The sequence below is a fragment of the Narcine bancroftii genome, chromosome 8 (assembly GCF_036971445.1).
Source record: "Narcine bancroftii isolate sNarBan1 chromosome 8, sNarBan1.hap1, whole genome shotgun sequence".
In the NCBI taxonomy this organism is placed as follows: domain Eukaryota; kingdom Metazoa; phylum Chordata; class Chondrichthyes; order Torpediniformes; family Narcinidae; genus Narcine; species Narcine bancroftii.
Window position 1 is genome coordinate 37,294,151 of NC_091476.1, and position 14,968 is coordinate 37,309,118.

The 14,968-nt window shown below is 40.8% G+C and overlaps 1 protein-coding gene across 13 annotated transcripts in view; it reads right to left on the reverse strand.

Annotated features, from left to right (window-relative positions):
* elf1 (E74-like ETS transcription factor 1) overlaps window positions 1–14,968 on the reverse strand; it is a 309,211-nt gene that overhangs the window by 23,622 nt on the left and 270,621 nt on the right. The window lies entirely within an intron of this gene.

Below are 14,968 nucleotides of genomic sequence, written 5' to 3' on the forward strand. Positions count from 1 at the left end.
TGAAACACGCTCTCACATCTGAAAGCAACACTCCAAGTGTGGAACAACCAGTGTTTTATATAGTTAAAGAACAATTTCCATGCTCTTATATTCGATACCTCAACCACTACTTGGAACTTCCAGCGTGCCTTTCTCCATTATTTAGCGTTTTATCTCAGGTGGATGTGCACTGTTGCACCCTTATGCCTTGCCACTTCTAAATAATCTCCTAATTACAGGACATTCCATCACTGTGTTTGGCTATCACTAGCTTCTCTGGATTTTGTCACATCCACAAGTACAACACACAAACGTGCTGGAGAAACTTAGCAGCTCACGCAGAATCCTTAGGAAGTCAAGAGTTACCAATGTTTTGTGATGAAGGGCCCAGACCCAAAATGTTGGTTGCCCTTTGCTTCCTATGTGTGCTGCATGACCTGCAGAGTCTCTCCAGTATGTTTGCATATTGCACTCAACCCTAGTACCGTCATACATTTTATATGCATGGGCATTTTTTAATTTTTTTTTTGCTACTGGAAAACTTTTTCCCAATCTAGCTTAGTACATTATGCAAACTTCCAAATTCTCCTCCCAACTGTGGCTAACAGAGATGTAAGCGTTTCCATCAGAAACTTCTATTCCCTGGAATGTTAAGCTGCCAGCCCTGCACTTAACTGCATTCCTGTGATTGCAATCATATCCAATTTCTGCATATCCGTAAAATTAACTAATTGGGCTTCTCCTCAATGTTCGCATACTTTTGCTTTCCCACTTTATTTCATTTTCACCCTCAAGTTTTCTGCAATACTGAAATCTTGAAAGCTCTCAGAAATGATCTCATCCTCAAACTTCGCTGACATCAAGTGGAACAGAGATGTTCTTCAAGTGTTGTTTCATTGCATCACATAATGCTTAGTAAAACTGGCCTTAATGATAGATAATTGGAGAATTCCACCACTGTCACTCCGAGTTGCACTTGGTGCTGGAGAATTCCACTAAAACCCGTCCTCGCTACTGATACCCTTACCAGTTATCCATCTTCATTCCCAAGACTAACCAGAAGTTTGTTCTTTCTTTTTTCACTCCCCTGCATGCAATTTGTGCCTTCTCTACCTTTGGTGGTTATCAACTGGCTAGTTCAATTGCCAAATACCACCTTACTACGTCTGCACTTCACAGAAACTTGCCAACCTATTCGTTCTGACAAAGGGCCTTTGATCTGAAATGTTAAATCTGCTTTGTTACGCCTCAATCCAGCAACAACAGAAGACGCAATTCAAAAGGCTTAAATTTATTAATGACTATTGACGATATAATGTCTTAACCCAATATAAGTAACAATAACAAATATATAAATATTATATCTTCATAAACAGTGTATATGTAAAAAAAAAACTCAGACCATTACAGTCTGTGCCCAATATTCAAAAAGAGAAAAAATCCTCCCAAAAACCCAGGACAGTCAGTCAGTCAAGTAAGTCAGTCTGAAAACACAGAATTAATTCCATCCCAAAACTCAATCTCCAAATTCAGTTGCCCCATCTGAATAACAAAAGGATGACATATTGAACGTTGGAGAAAGAAATGACTAATGTTGAGTTGCCGTATAGACCTCCTTAGATGACTTCCCTCCATTCTCAAATTGTGAATCTTAACACTTTGTTATCTTATGACGCATGTGCCTTTTACGCAGCTCTCCTGGTTGGTCTCTGCTGCTCCAATTGCCATTCTGAACGTTCCATTCTCTCTTTGTCTGCACAGCTCAATCCAGCTGCACCAGAAGTCACACATAATTCCTGGCAGAATTCCATCCTTTATGACGACAGTCTACAGTCTAAAAGGTCAGTCCATGGTCCACAATAATTTATCTTCCACAGATACGGCCTGACTTACCGAGTTTTTTTTCAGCAGTTTCTATTTTTATAACCCACATGTCCTGCACTGTCTGTCAGGAGTTTGTACATTCTCCCCACGTTTGCATGGGTTTCCTCCAGGTGCTCCGGTTTCTGCCCTCCATTCAACCCTATCGGAGTTGTGGGTCAATTGGGTGTAATTGGACGGCACAGGCTCATGGGCCAAAAGGGTCTGTTACCGTGCTATATGTCTAAATTAAATTAAAATTATAAACTATGTCCTGAGTTTCCCCCTCTACTCAAGGGCTGATAGGACCAGGATTATAACCACACTTTTGTTCATTGGTTCCTCCTGCACACCACCATCTGTTCTCTTTGTTAGTACATCAGCATCCTCACAAACTATTTCCTTAAGAAAATTAAACAAGGAGAAGTTAAATACTACAGATCCTGGCAATCTGAAATAAAAATAGAAAATGCTCAAAATACTTAACATAACAGGTTGTGCCTGTGGAGAGAGATCAATGACTACTAGGCAGGTTCCTTTATAGTCCTTTCCCTACCTTGTCTCAAAATTATGATCAAGGATTATTGAGATGTCATTCCTTTAAGTAACATTTCAATAATACTATTATTACATTCTTCCACACATTTATCTATATCGCCAATGCATTTGCCTTGTTCTCCAACACCTTGTTTAAGCTGGCCCATATCAATGCCTATGTCATATACAGAGAGAAGGTACAGAAATGCACACAGCCAAACAGGTAGACAACATACACCAATTACAATTGTAAAAAAATTAAATTACCACATGCCAAATCAGAAAAATAGATCCTAATCATAGTTGCAGTTAGCTCAAGAAATCAAAGTGAAGTTTCAGTGGTATATACAGATGATCCAGGAGTAATTTATGATTAGGGTGAGGGGAGTAAAGTTCATGAGCCTGATAACTGTTGGATAAAGACAGTTATTGAATCTGGAGGTGCTTGAATTCAAACCCAAAGTATCTTCTGCCTGAAGGGAGCGACAAGAAGAGATTTGTGACAAGGGTGACGGGAGGTGGAGGGGGGGGGGGGGGTCTTTTATGATATTGGCAGCACCTCACATTGATGTTTTGAGTGCCCTTGATGGACTTGTTAGATTTGCCAGTTTCTGCAGCCTTCTACATTCCTGGGCACTCAGGTTTCCAACCCACTGTGTTATTAAGCCCTGCCAATCTTTTTTGCATCTATTTTCCAAGCTTTATTTCCTCTATTTTCTGAGTGAGTTTAGTAATTTTTAAATGGTGATATCCAAACTTTGTTTCCTTTATTTATTTTGAGCTTTATCTCTAATATGCAATCTACTGGTTTGTATAAATCCCAGTCTTCCATACAAGAGATTGCAGATTGCAGATACTGGTATCTTGAGCCAATTAGATGCTCCCAAGTAGCCTGAAACTCACAGGTATAAACATAGAAATTTCCTATTTCAAGTCACCCTTATCTCTCATTTTCTTATATGATTTGCCTCTGCTCTACTAGTTGCCTTTGTGTTCCTGGTTAACACCTTCCCCTCTCCGGCCCACTTGCCTTATTTTTTCTTTATTTCTCTTTGTTTACTTCCACCTATCTCGTCTCCCAAATCCATCCCTCTCCCTCCAACCATCCATCATCCTTCAAGGTCCAGATATCACCTACCATCCACATGTTTCACCCCTCCTCTTTGTATTGCCCACCTTCCTTCTCCACTCGCAGTCGTGTTGCAGGGTCTCAACCCAGAACATTGATCATTCCTTCCTCTGCCAACTTGACCTGCTGAGTTCCCCCAGCACCTCCTCCAGAACCAATCTCAATGTTCGGGAATCCATCTCCCCATTTACACTCTGTTCTATATCGTCCTCATGTTCTGCGCTGATCAGCTTGTGGCACTAGGAGTAGCCTGAAGATCATTTGAGGTCTGGCTTATGAAGTTTCTCAGAAATCTGCCTGAAGCTTCACATCCCTCGTCTGCGGAAATGTGAACAGCATCCTAAGGCTTTCCCTTTGCAATGTTTCCAAAAATAAATCACATGCTTGAAATTTGAAAAAGAAAAAAAGAAAATACTACAAACATTCAGGTCATGTGTCATCTGGTACCAGGCAGACAACTGAATTGATGCGCATGTCATTAGCAAATGTCATGGTGAAAATGAAGATAGCCACATACCAAAACACGTCACACAATTTCAGCAACAAATTACAATTGATGAATGCCTACAAAAAGATTTTTTTTGAAGAAAGATATAGCAATATAATTGGCAAGTGAAAATTTAAAAAAATCATCTAATACTCAAGCTGCAATCCATAGCCTAATCCTCCAAGTCATTGATACAGATTTTCTAAATTTGCTGGCCATGCCATCTTTAACTACGTTTTTGTGTTTATAGCAGCAATACTGACTTCTCGGTTAGAGATAGGGCCCTGGCAAAAATGTGCAAAGATCCAGAAAAGAAAAGTAATCACTCAACCAGTTGCTGAGATTGCTCAACAACCAACTCCTATCTCTGCTGCAGCGGACAAGCCAACTGAACAACAAGACAGCAAGCCCCACTAGCCTCAGGTTCCTTGGCAATAGTTCACAAGCAAATGCATTAAGATGCCAAATATAAACATTTCTTTGTCAGAATCTGATGTGATTCGGTACCATAGCAAGGGCCTCACAAGGTGCAGTTAGTTTGATTGATTTTATTTGTTCAAATTGCCATAGATTCCAGCCATGAAAAGTTTCTGTTTCCATGCCCACTGCAGTGTGTTACCACGGTAGAAGCTTACTGACAAAGTTGGAACAAAACTACCTCCATTATAAACAGTGGAAATGTTGGGGAAGATAGCCCTGGTGGACTTCGTCAAGTAACAGAATGCCACCACACAACACTAGTAAATGATATACTAACAAGAGTCCAAATAATCACCAAAGTTTTGGATTCCCAGGTTGTTGCTTATGGGAATTCCAGATGATTTTGCGTGTACAATTAATTTGGTGTACCTCTGAAATCATGCTTTACATTTCACACAGACAGCTGCAAATCCGGTGGACAATTGGAGACAAGCTGATGCTTTTCAAAGTAGCTTAATTTTTTTTTAATGTGTTAATCCAGGACAGGAGATTTAAGAGTAGACCGCCCTTTATTTTTGCCTCATACAAACCTGGGGTTAGATCATTTCACAAGTCACAGAATGAGCCACTCTAGGAGGATTTAAAATGGAGCAGCATTGTTTAATTGTTGGTTCTTAGTACTTTAAAGGCTAAAATTCACAAAGATTCCACAGTTTCCAAATCAGTACCAAGGACAGTTCCAAGACAATTTACCATTAATGATCCTGATAGACTCTGTGGGAATGTCAGTAAGGAAATACATACATTCTGGCTGCAATATTAAGCACAATAAAGATTTTTTTCTAAACTGTCTGGAGCACTGATGTATCATCTTCATGCATTATTTACCTAATCCATCAACAAAATAGCCTGAAAAATTACATGGTTTCAAGCTTCAACTCTTTGAAAACTGTAGCAACATTAAAGACTCATACTCTTCCACTATTTAGTACTGTACATTTATGTGTCATGAGAACGCATCATTTCCCTACATATTCATAAACAGCTTCCCTTAAAACAAAATGACAATCAATATGCATTTTCAAAATCTGTCCTAAAAAGCTTCAGGGCAGTAGGTACGAGGTTTATGGACAAATATCCCAGCTGTGCAGTTGAGCTATTCAGATACAGTCAAAATTCAGACACACTTCAAAATTTGGACAGGTACAATTCTCAGTCAAACATTTACCGATATCAAGCAGTTATCAGAGACCATTTCTCTCAGCGGCTTGCAGTTAGAGGCTTTATGTAAACATTCCAAGAATTAAAAGTTTGGAACTCAGGTGCCCGTCTACATTTTGTTCGTACCTCGATGAAGGGCTCAAGCTGTAATGATGGTTATAGTGCCTGCCAACATTTTTTCATACCTCGATGAAGGGCTCAAGCCGAAATGTTGGTTATAGTGCCTGCCAACATTTTTTCATACCTTGATGAAGAGCTCAAGCTGAAATGTTGGGTATAGCACTGCCTACATTTTTTCATACCTTTATGAAGGGCTCAAGCCCAAATCTTTGGTTATGTATCTTTATATTTACTATATAAAGTACACTGTTTGACCTGCTGAGTTTCTACAACATTGCATTTTTTTTTCAATCAGGGCGTCTGCAGAGTTTTGTGTCTTACGCCATTATACTTGAAGTAGTTTTGGTGAGTGGAAGGCCTGTGTGTAGTGGAGTACATCTGTGCTCACCTCCAGCACTTTGGGGTGCATGTCCTTGAAATGAGTTAGGATTGAAAAGTTTGCAGTTGGTACAAAAGATTGATTGTGTGATTGATGGGCAGAATTAAAGTTGTCAGCTGCAAGAAGATGTCACTGATGTCAAAGGTGCAAAACAAAATCTACGAACAAGGATAAATCCAAAGAAGTTCATCATAATGCATCTGATGAAGGAAAACATAGTTAACAAGGGTAGGATACCTTTCTTCCTCTTGGAAAGTGTCATGGGATCCAGGATGATTTAATGGGATATTACAAGTTGTAGATGAGTGAAGGGATTGTGGACTGCAAGGGCACGGATTCCTCACATTAACAGAACAGTAAAATAATAGGCTCATAACTCCAAGCAGATGCTTGGTTTTATTCATTGAGGCACAAATACAATAAGTAGACATCATGCTCGAGTTGTACGGACAACAATTTAAGCCACAGCTCTCCTGTGTACTATTCTATTACTCCAAGAAAAAAAAAAACATCTCTGCACGTGTTAAAGATCATCTAAAGATGTTGTCAGGGCTGACATCTTATAAATTAAAGTCAAAGATGCTGTTAATCTGAAATAAAAAGAGAAAATGCCGAGAAAAATTCAGCAAGTCAAACTGAGAGGGGCAGAGTTAATATTTCAAATCAAAGATAACCGTGTCTGAACTGAGACAAAGAAAGGGTGTTCTGAAGTTATTTTCTTGGAACAAAAGAGGCAGGGGGAGCGTGGAGTTGATCAAAGTGGACAAAATTAAGCCTCCAAAGCAGGTAAACAGAAAGGCTACCTTTCCCCAGTAAAGTGGTTAATAATTAAGGACCTTTGATTTTAAAAACAATATTAGATCAGTTGTGTACTGGCCAAACAATTATTTAGACTAAGTCCATTGCCCTGTAGATCATGACTGACCAGATGCTTCTCTGTCAACTTTTTATATTTAAATTTTCAACTTAGCACGATAACAGGCCATTTTGACCCATGAGCTTGTGCCACCCAATCGACCTACAACCCCTGGTATGGTTTTGAACAGGAATTTGGATCCCCTGGGGAAAACCCACACAGACGCAGGGGAGAACATACAAACTCCTTACAGATAGCACGGGATTCGAACCTGGTCCCGATTATTGGTGCTCTAATAATGTTGCTCTACTACTGTGCCAACTGTGCCACCCTAATGTCTGCTTCCATTGTCCTTTTTACATGTCTACTTCATGAATTATCATCATTCTTTTGATGAAAGTACAACTGTTGATATCCTAACAACAACTGGAATTTAGATGGCATGTAATAGATTAAACCAATTAATCTGACATAAATGGAACATGAGGCAGAGGAGAAGCTGTTATGATAAGGCGACTGAAAACAGGAAAAAAATGCAAGGAATTTGAAGATCGAAAGCATCAAGAGCTGGATAGGTTTATGTAAGTAATTTAAAGGCTTATGCCCTAGGCAGCTCAAGGGATGTCTGCCAATTATTTAGTGGTGAGCAAGGCAAGTGGTAGAAGTGAAGACACTCAGAGATATGGTTAGGTTCTGCAATTGAAGATAGTGACAGAGGGTCAGAGCGAGACCTAAAAATCAGCATATTTTAAATTCCATACATAAACAATTTGTTGAATTTAATTTTATAACTTGTCATAAAGTTATAACTTGGTGGTGTTTGATGCATGATAAATAGTGCAAAACAGATATTGGATATGCCAATAAATGGTTCTTCAGTCCATGTCTGCCAGTGTATATGCTGTGTGAATGACAGAAGAACAGCTCAAGGTATTATATCCCAGGTCTATTTTTACCTATAACTATCGATATCACAGGGGAGAATTTATCAGAGCCAAAGGCCTTTAAGGTCAGACTATTGCAATTTATCTCTAATGAGCTTAAATCACTTCCTCAAATTGTTCACAACACCAAGAAGGCCTGTATTGTCCATTTCATTGCTATTATGTTACTAAAACTGAGATTACCTCAACTCTATAATCCAACATGAGCATCACCAAATGTAGAAAAATATTACATATTATCACAGTTTTGATTCTAAATAAAGCAATTGCAAGACAAGGATGGACTTTACTTCCACCAGAAGTGATGATCGTGAAACAATCCACATGAAAAGATAATGAAAGCAGAAAAAGAAGCTGATGGAGCAGTTGGAGTCATGGTGCATCTACAGGGCAATGGACTAAAAACTGTATGTAGGCTTTGCCTACATAACTGGTTGGCCGCATGGACATGGTGGGGTGATATTCCTGATATGTAAGATTAGGAAAAATTTTAAACCAGGACATTGTGACGAAGGAAATGACATAGACTTCAAATTAAAACAAATATCCTAATTTGAGATTTTCCAGGAAATGGTTTCAAAGAAAAGTATCTACTACTTAGGAAAAATCCTGAAGAAAAGGTCATCTACATTAACGGAGGCCAGAAGACTAAGCTTAAAAGGTACTGAATTAGGACCCAAATGATTTGTCACAGTGCCAATCAACATGTCTACTTAAAATAGGAATTTATGATTGCACAAATATCACTAATTTAAAAAAAAAACATTTTTATTCACTTGCACTGTCGTAACAGGAAAAACTCCACAATCACTGAAAATTTTGCATCACTTCAGATGAGCAAGGACAGCAGGGATAATTCATCCTTCGTTTAATCATCGCACAATAGCAATGAACGAAGGCGCCCTCAAAGACATCTTCCATGTAACCACCAGATTTAACATTGCCCATCATCATCTGTACATTGGTCTTTACAACTAAGGTTCTGCATTACAGTAATAAAATTACTCAAGCATTATTTTTTTCGATTCATTATCTGAACAGCTAAATTATAGTTCTGTCTTGTAATTATTCTCATGTATTCAATGCCCTCCATGTTACCAATGTCACAGTTTGATAATGAAAACCTGTATTCTCATTTTCTCCCCAATTTTTGGAAAGGTCAGCTTCTATTGAGAAGTGACATGACAGATAGAAATTTCCTTCTGCTGCTTTGTCCAAATGCCAACTCCTCACTGGAATACAGATGACCTTTAACAGGGCATTTCAAAACCCACATCTACCAGTTTAGTGACGTTCCAACATAAGCACCTCCTCGTAGTGTCTTCCAGACAATGGTCCGAAGTGGGAATCCAAACCTATTTCTCCAAGCTTAAGACCAAACGGAAGCACTCAGATTTGTAAGACAGGCACATGGAACCAGAGCCACTGTAGTCTTAACATTCACAAGACTCAATGTAAACACCAGCAAGATATTAAACAAAATCAACAGTTCCATCTCTAACTGCTGTTTCCCATCCCTGTCCTTCCCCTCTACATCAAGGAAATATTGTTCAAGCACCAATTAATTTTTCTAACTGCAGGCGAGTGGACTTTTGGTTATCCATCCTGCACTGTCCATAACCAGCATTCGTCAAGAAAACTGCAAACGGCGCAATGAAAATCTTCTTCCAATGCCCTCAAGTGGGATCCTGCAGATGACCTCAGTCAGCAAGTTTGCCAAATGAGACAAGCTGCCATTCAGAGATCACCCAACACCATCAAATGTAGACACGGTCCTTCATGTATTTTGATATATGGATTCTTCAAATCGTGTCAGGTTTACTGCTATTTTCTCTACATCTGTGCTGGAGAATCATAGAAGCCCAGCTGTAGTCTGTACACTTCACTTCTGTTCATTGCTACTCTGAGAATAAAAGGGCTGTTATAAATTTAAATGATCGTCCCTCCCTTTAAATTCCTGACCTCTGGAGGGAAATGTAATCATCACGAATCAGACACACTATCAGAAAAATGGGCACTCAAACTCAAATAAATAATATAGCATTAATTTATTGTACAACTTTCTCACAGGTGACAAATGGACAAAAGTCCAGACTCGTGCCTGCAACCCTCTCCCAGCTCATATTCCAGACCCAACACCCAGTCCACACTCCAGAACCCTCACACCAAAACCTGAACCCAATACCCAGTCCAAATTCCAGACCCACACCCCACATCCATCCCATACTCCAGACCCTACACCCAGTCCACATTCTGGAACATGTACCACACACCCACCCCAGACTCCAGAACCTACACCCAGTCCACACACTGGACCATGTACCCCACATCCAGCCCTCACTCTGGACCCCACACCAAGTCCACCATTCCAACCCACACCCAGCCCAGATTCCAGACCCTGCAGTCCACACCCAGCGCACACTCTGGACCTAAACTACTTCCATACACACTGGTCACTTCTCAGATATGTTTCAAGACTCTCCAAGTTCCCAAATATGATCTAACTGTTATACACCTATGACTGTGTGGCTCCGTACAAACACAACACCATCTACAAATTTGGTGACAATATCACCATGGTGGGTTGTATTAAAATGGGCAACGAGTCAGCATACAGGAGGGAGATTGAAAACATAGCTGAATGGTGCACCAACAATAACTTCACACTCAATATCACCAAAACCAAGGAGCTGATTGTCGACCAGGAAGGGAAAAGCAGAGGTATACAATCCAGTGATCATTGAGGGATCAGAGGTGGAGAGGGTGAGCAAATTTAAGTTCTTGAGAGTCACTCTCTCAGAGGATCTTTCCTGGAACCAACATACCAATGGCATCGTGAAGAAAGCACATCAATGTCTCTACTTCCTTAGGAGTTTGCAGAGTTTTGGTAAGACATCGGAAACCCTGGCAAATTTCTACAGATGTGTGGTGGAAAGTGTGCTGACCAGATGCATTACCCTGAGTGGAAAGCCCTGCAAAATATAGTGGATACAAGCCCAGGACATCAAAGGCAAAACCCTCCCCACTATTGAGAACATCTACAGTGGCGGCACATGCTAACATCCCCAACTTCTTCTACCCCCCCCCCTACCCCGGACAGGCAGCCCTGACCCAGAGGGGATCACTTCCAACTCTCCCCCAAACTTCCAGTGGCGTCCCAGGCACAACAGCAGGATGCAGGCGTGGCTCACACCTCATTCCTCCACCAAGCAGTGTTGCCCCTCTGCCAGGCAGTGACACCTCTCCACTGGGTAGTGCTGCATCTCCATTAGGTAGTGATGTGCCCTCCGCCAGGCAGTGATGCCACTCTGCTGGGGATGGATGCCTTTCTGCCAGGCAGTGTCCCCTCTCCACCAGGCAATGATGCCCCTCCACTGTAGAGTGAAGACCCTCCACCATGGAATGAAGCCCCTCTGCCGGGGAGCAACACTAGGCAGTGTCTCCTCTCCAGCAGGGAGTAACACCAAGCAGTGACACCCCTCCACCAGGCAGTGATGATCTCCGCCAGGCAGTGTCCCCTCTCCAGTGGGAAGCAGCATCAGGCAGTGTCCCCTTCCCCACTACATCAAAGACCATTCTCTTCTGTGGTCAACCTCAACCCCTCTCATTTCCAATCAGGCATGCAGTCACATTCAAGAAGTGTCACACTCTGGTTGCATTGATCATACAGCACAGATCAACCTCCTCTTCACCCCTTTCCTCATTTAACCCTGATAACATCTTCAAATAAGCTTATGGAGCAGGTTGCAAGAGGAGAGAAACAAACCAAGACTAAAGCAAAGAAATTTTTCACTGCACAATGTTTTGGGGCCTTTCCAAGATTATACAAAGTGCCTTTGTTGTGGGGGAAAAAGGTAGAGGGCAAAAAGAGCTGCAGAGATGGTGTGACACAGTGGCACAGTTTGTATTTGCTATTGCCTCAGAACTCCAGTCACCTGGGTTCAATCCTCACTTCAGATGCTGTCTTAATGGAGCTGGTACATTCTTAATGTCACTCTTCCCCTTTCCTCCCACCTCGCAGACACACAGATTAGTGGGTTCATCAGCTCCTGCAAATTACCTCTGGTGGTAGAACATGAGGAAGTCTATGGGAATGTGAGGAGAATAGGTTAGAGGAAAATTAATGGCATTAAATCATGACCTCTGTGTGTTTTGCAGGGAGGTATGAGACATGGAAGTACAATTATTTTTTTCAATAATTCCAAGGCAGCACAGTCCTTCCGCTCACAGAGCAGGTGACTCACAGATCCACACTGAGTTCTGATCTCTGGCACTGCTCTGTGGAGTTAGTACATTCTTACAAATCCCACAGAGAGAACGCCAGAATTTGAAAAGTCCTGTGCAAGGAGGGAGTGAGAAAATAAGGAACGATGGATGCTCCCCAACATCTACGGATTTTTTGAGTTTAACTACAGGTGAAGTTGCCTGACAGTTCTTGGGAAGATCAAGATTGTATCGGTAGGACGCTTAGAAAATCATTATGGATCAGACGTTGCAAAGCAATGTTCCCCACAGAGTTGTCAGAAGCCTACAATTGCAGGGATTTAAAGCAAATCCAGAAAGCCAGAAACTCTGCTCTGGACTCTGCATGGCTCAGTGAAATCCAGCAGAGAAACACATACCTGTTGGAACTCCCCAATGTTAATGGCAGGGAATTTGTTTGCCAAGGTTTCAATGGGCATGAAAAGGCAGGAAAGTGGAAATTAAAACTTCTGTGTTTGATTCAGTTAAGTATTTCAATTGCTTTCATTGATTATTAAAATATCAAAAATGTCATTATTTTTATTTGATTACTTGACTTTTCATTGTGTTTGAATAATTCAGTCTGTCAGGAACATGCAAAGGAATTGTCAAACAAAATATCAGCTTTGACAGACTTTAAACACATTGTGTGTTTTGTTTTATTAATTTTTCAAGATCAGGATATTGCTAGCAATGTCACCATTTATTGCCCTTCTCTAATTATCCTTGAGAAGAAGGTGATGAACTGCCTTAATGAATGCTACAGTCATCCCAAAGATGCCAACACTGTGCTGTTGGCCAGGAAATGCTGGGATTTACATCTGTAAAAGATGAAGAAATAGCGATACATTTCCAATGGAGGGAAGTCTGCAGATAACGGTGCTGCTTTGTACCTGCTGTCCCTCTCCATCCTGGCCACAGAGGTCAGTGCTTTTGGAGATGCTTCCATTGTATATGCTATAGGATTGTACTCAGAGATGGGATATGCTGCATGAACATTGGTGCAAGTGAGTGAACGTTTCCAGTGAAGGACGGGTGATATCTGTCAAAAGTTTGCCTTGTCATTTCAAGAGTGAATTTTGTTCTGGTGCATGCACATTACTGGAATAAACTGCATAATTCATAGTGCTGTCAGCATTTGATGTCCTCGATTCGCAAAATTATTTTTACAATTAATGTGGGTAATTGCACAGCTTTGTGGTGAATAGAATCAAGCTCCACACATGTTGGATAGGATTTCTCATGAAAAGCAGGTGGTTTCACAGAAGTAAAACTGTGTTTGATAAATCTAGTAGAGTTTATTGAGGATAGAACAAGAGGTAGAGAATGATGAATCAGTAGATCAAGGATTTATGGACTTTGAAATACCAGTCAATGGTGTGAACTTGAAAAACCTGAACACAAGCAGCATGGTTAATGTAGCGGTTAGTGTAACGCTGTTACTGCACTGGTGACTGGGTCTGGGGTTCGAATCCCACACTGTCTGTAAGGAGTTTGTACATTCTCCCCATGTCTGTGTGGGTTTCCTTCAGGGGCTCCAATTTCCTCCCACCGTTCAAAAGGTACTGGGGGTTGCAGGACACTTGGGTGTAATTGGCTGGCATAGGCGGGCCGAAAGGGCCTGTTACTGTGCTGTATGTCTAAATTTTAATTTAAAGAGATTGGGTTTTACACTTCACACAATGTCTAACAGGCCAATGAAATATTGATTCTGCTTCTCTCACTGCAGCTACTTCATCCAGCAATTTCTGTTTTATTAAAGATTTCCAGCATCTGCAAAGTTTTAAATTTTGGAGCATTTATTATCACAAAGTCAGTGACTTAGAGTTACATAGCATAGAATGGGCCTTCTAGCCCAACTTATGATGTTGACCAAGGTGACCTTCTGAGCTATTCCCATTTGTCTGGAATTGACCAATATCTCACCAAACCTTTCCTATCTATATACCTGCCCAAATGAATTTTAAATGTAATTGTACTTACCTATACCGCTTCCTCTGGCAGTTCATTCCATATACCACCACCCTCTGTATGGAAAAAGTTGCCTCTTGGGTCTCCTTTAAATCTTTGTACTCTCACCTTAAATCCTCCACCACCCTGGAAATAATATTGTGAATACTCACCTCATCTATGTCCCTTGTACAATTTTATCAATGGCTGCAAAGACATCCCCCATCCTCCTTTGTTCTGTCCCAGTCTATCCAATATCTCCTTCTAACTCAGTTCCAGCAACATCCTTGAGCATTCTTTCTGCACCCTCTCCAGCTTAATCACATTATTGCTGTAATATGATGACCAAACCTGCACCCAATATTCTAGTGTAGTCTCATCAATATCATGCACAGATGTATCATGACCTCTTGTAGTCAGTGTTCTATCTGATGAAGAACCATGCCACGTACCTTATTTATCACCTTGTCCACCTGTGCTGCCACTTTCATGGAAATGTGTACTTGTACCCTTAGATTTATCAGTTCTTCAACATTCCTAAGGGCCCTCCTATTCATCCTTTGGTCCTGCCATGGTGTGATATCCCAAAATGTCTTAGTTAAATTTCACCTGCTATTCCTTGAGCCACTTTCTCAATTGTTGCATCCTTATACAACCTTCTTCATTGTCCATCTGTTGTCACCTACAAACTTACCAATCCAATTAATTCATATATATGATAGCCAACAATGGATTCAGTACTGAGTTCTTTACCCTATACGCTCATGACTGTCTAGCCAAATTTATCTCTGACATAATCTATAAATTTGCTGATGAAACCACCATTATCGGCCAAATAATGGCA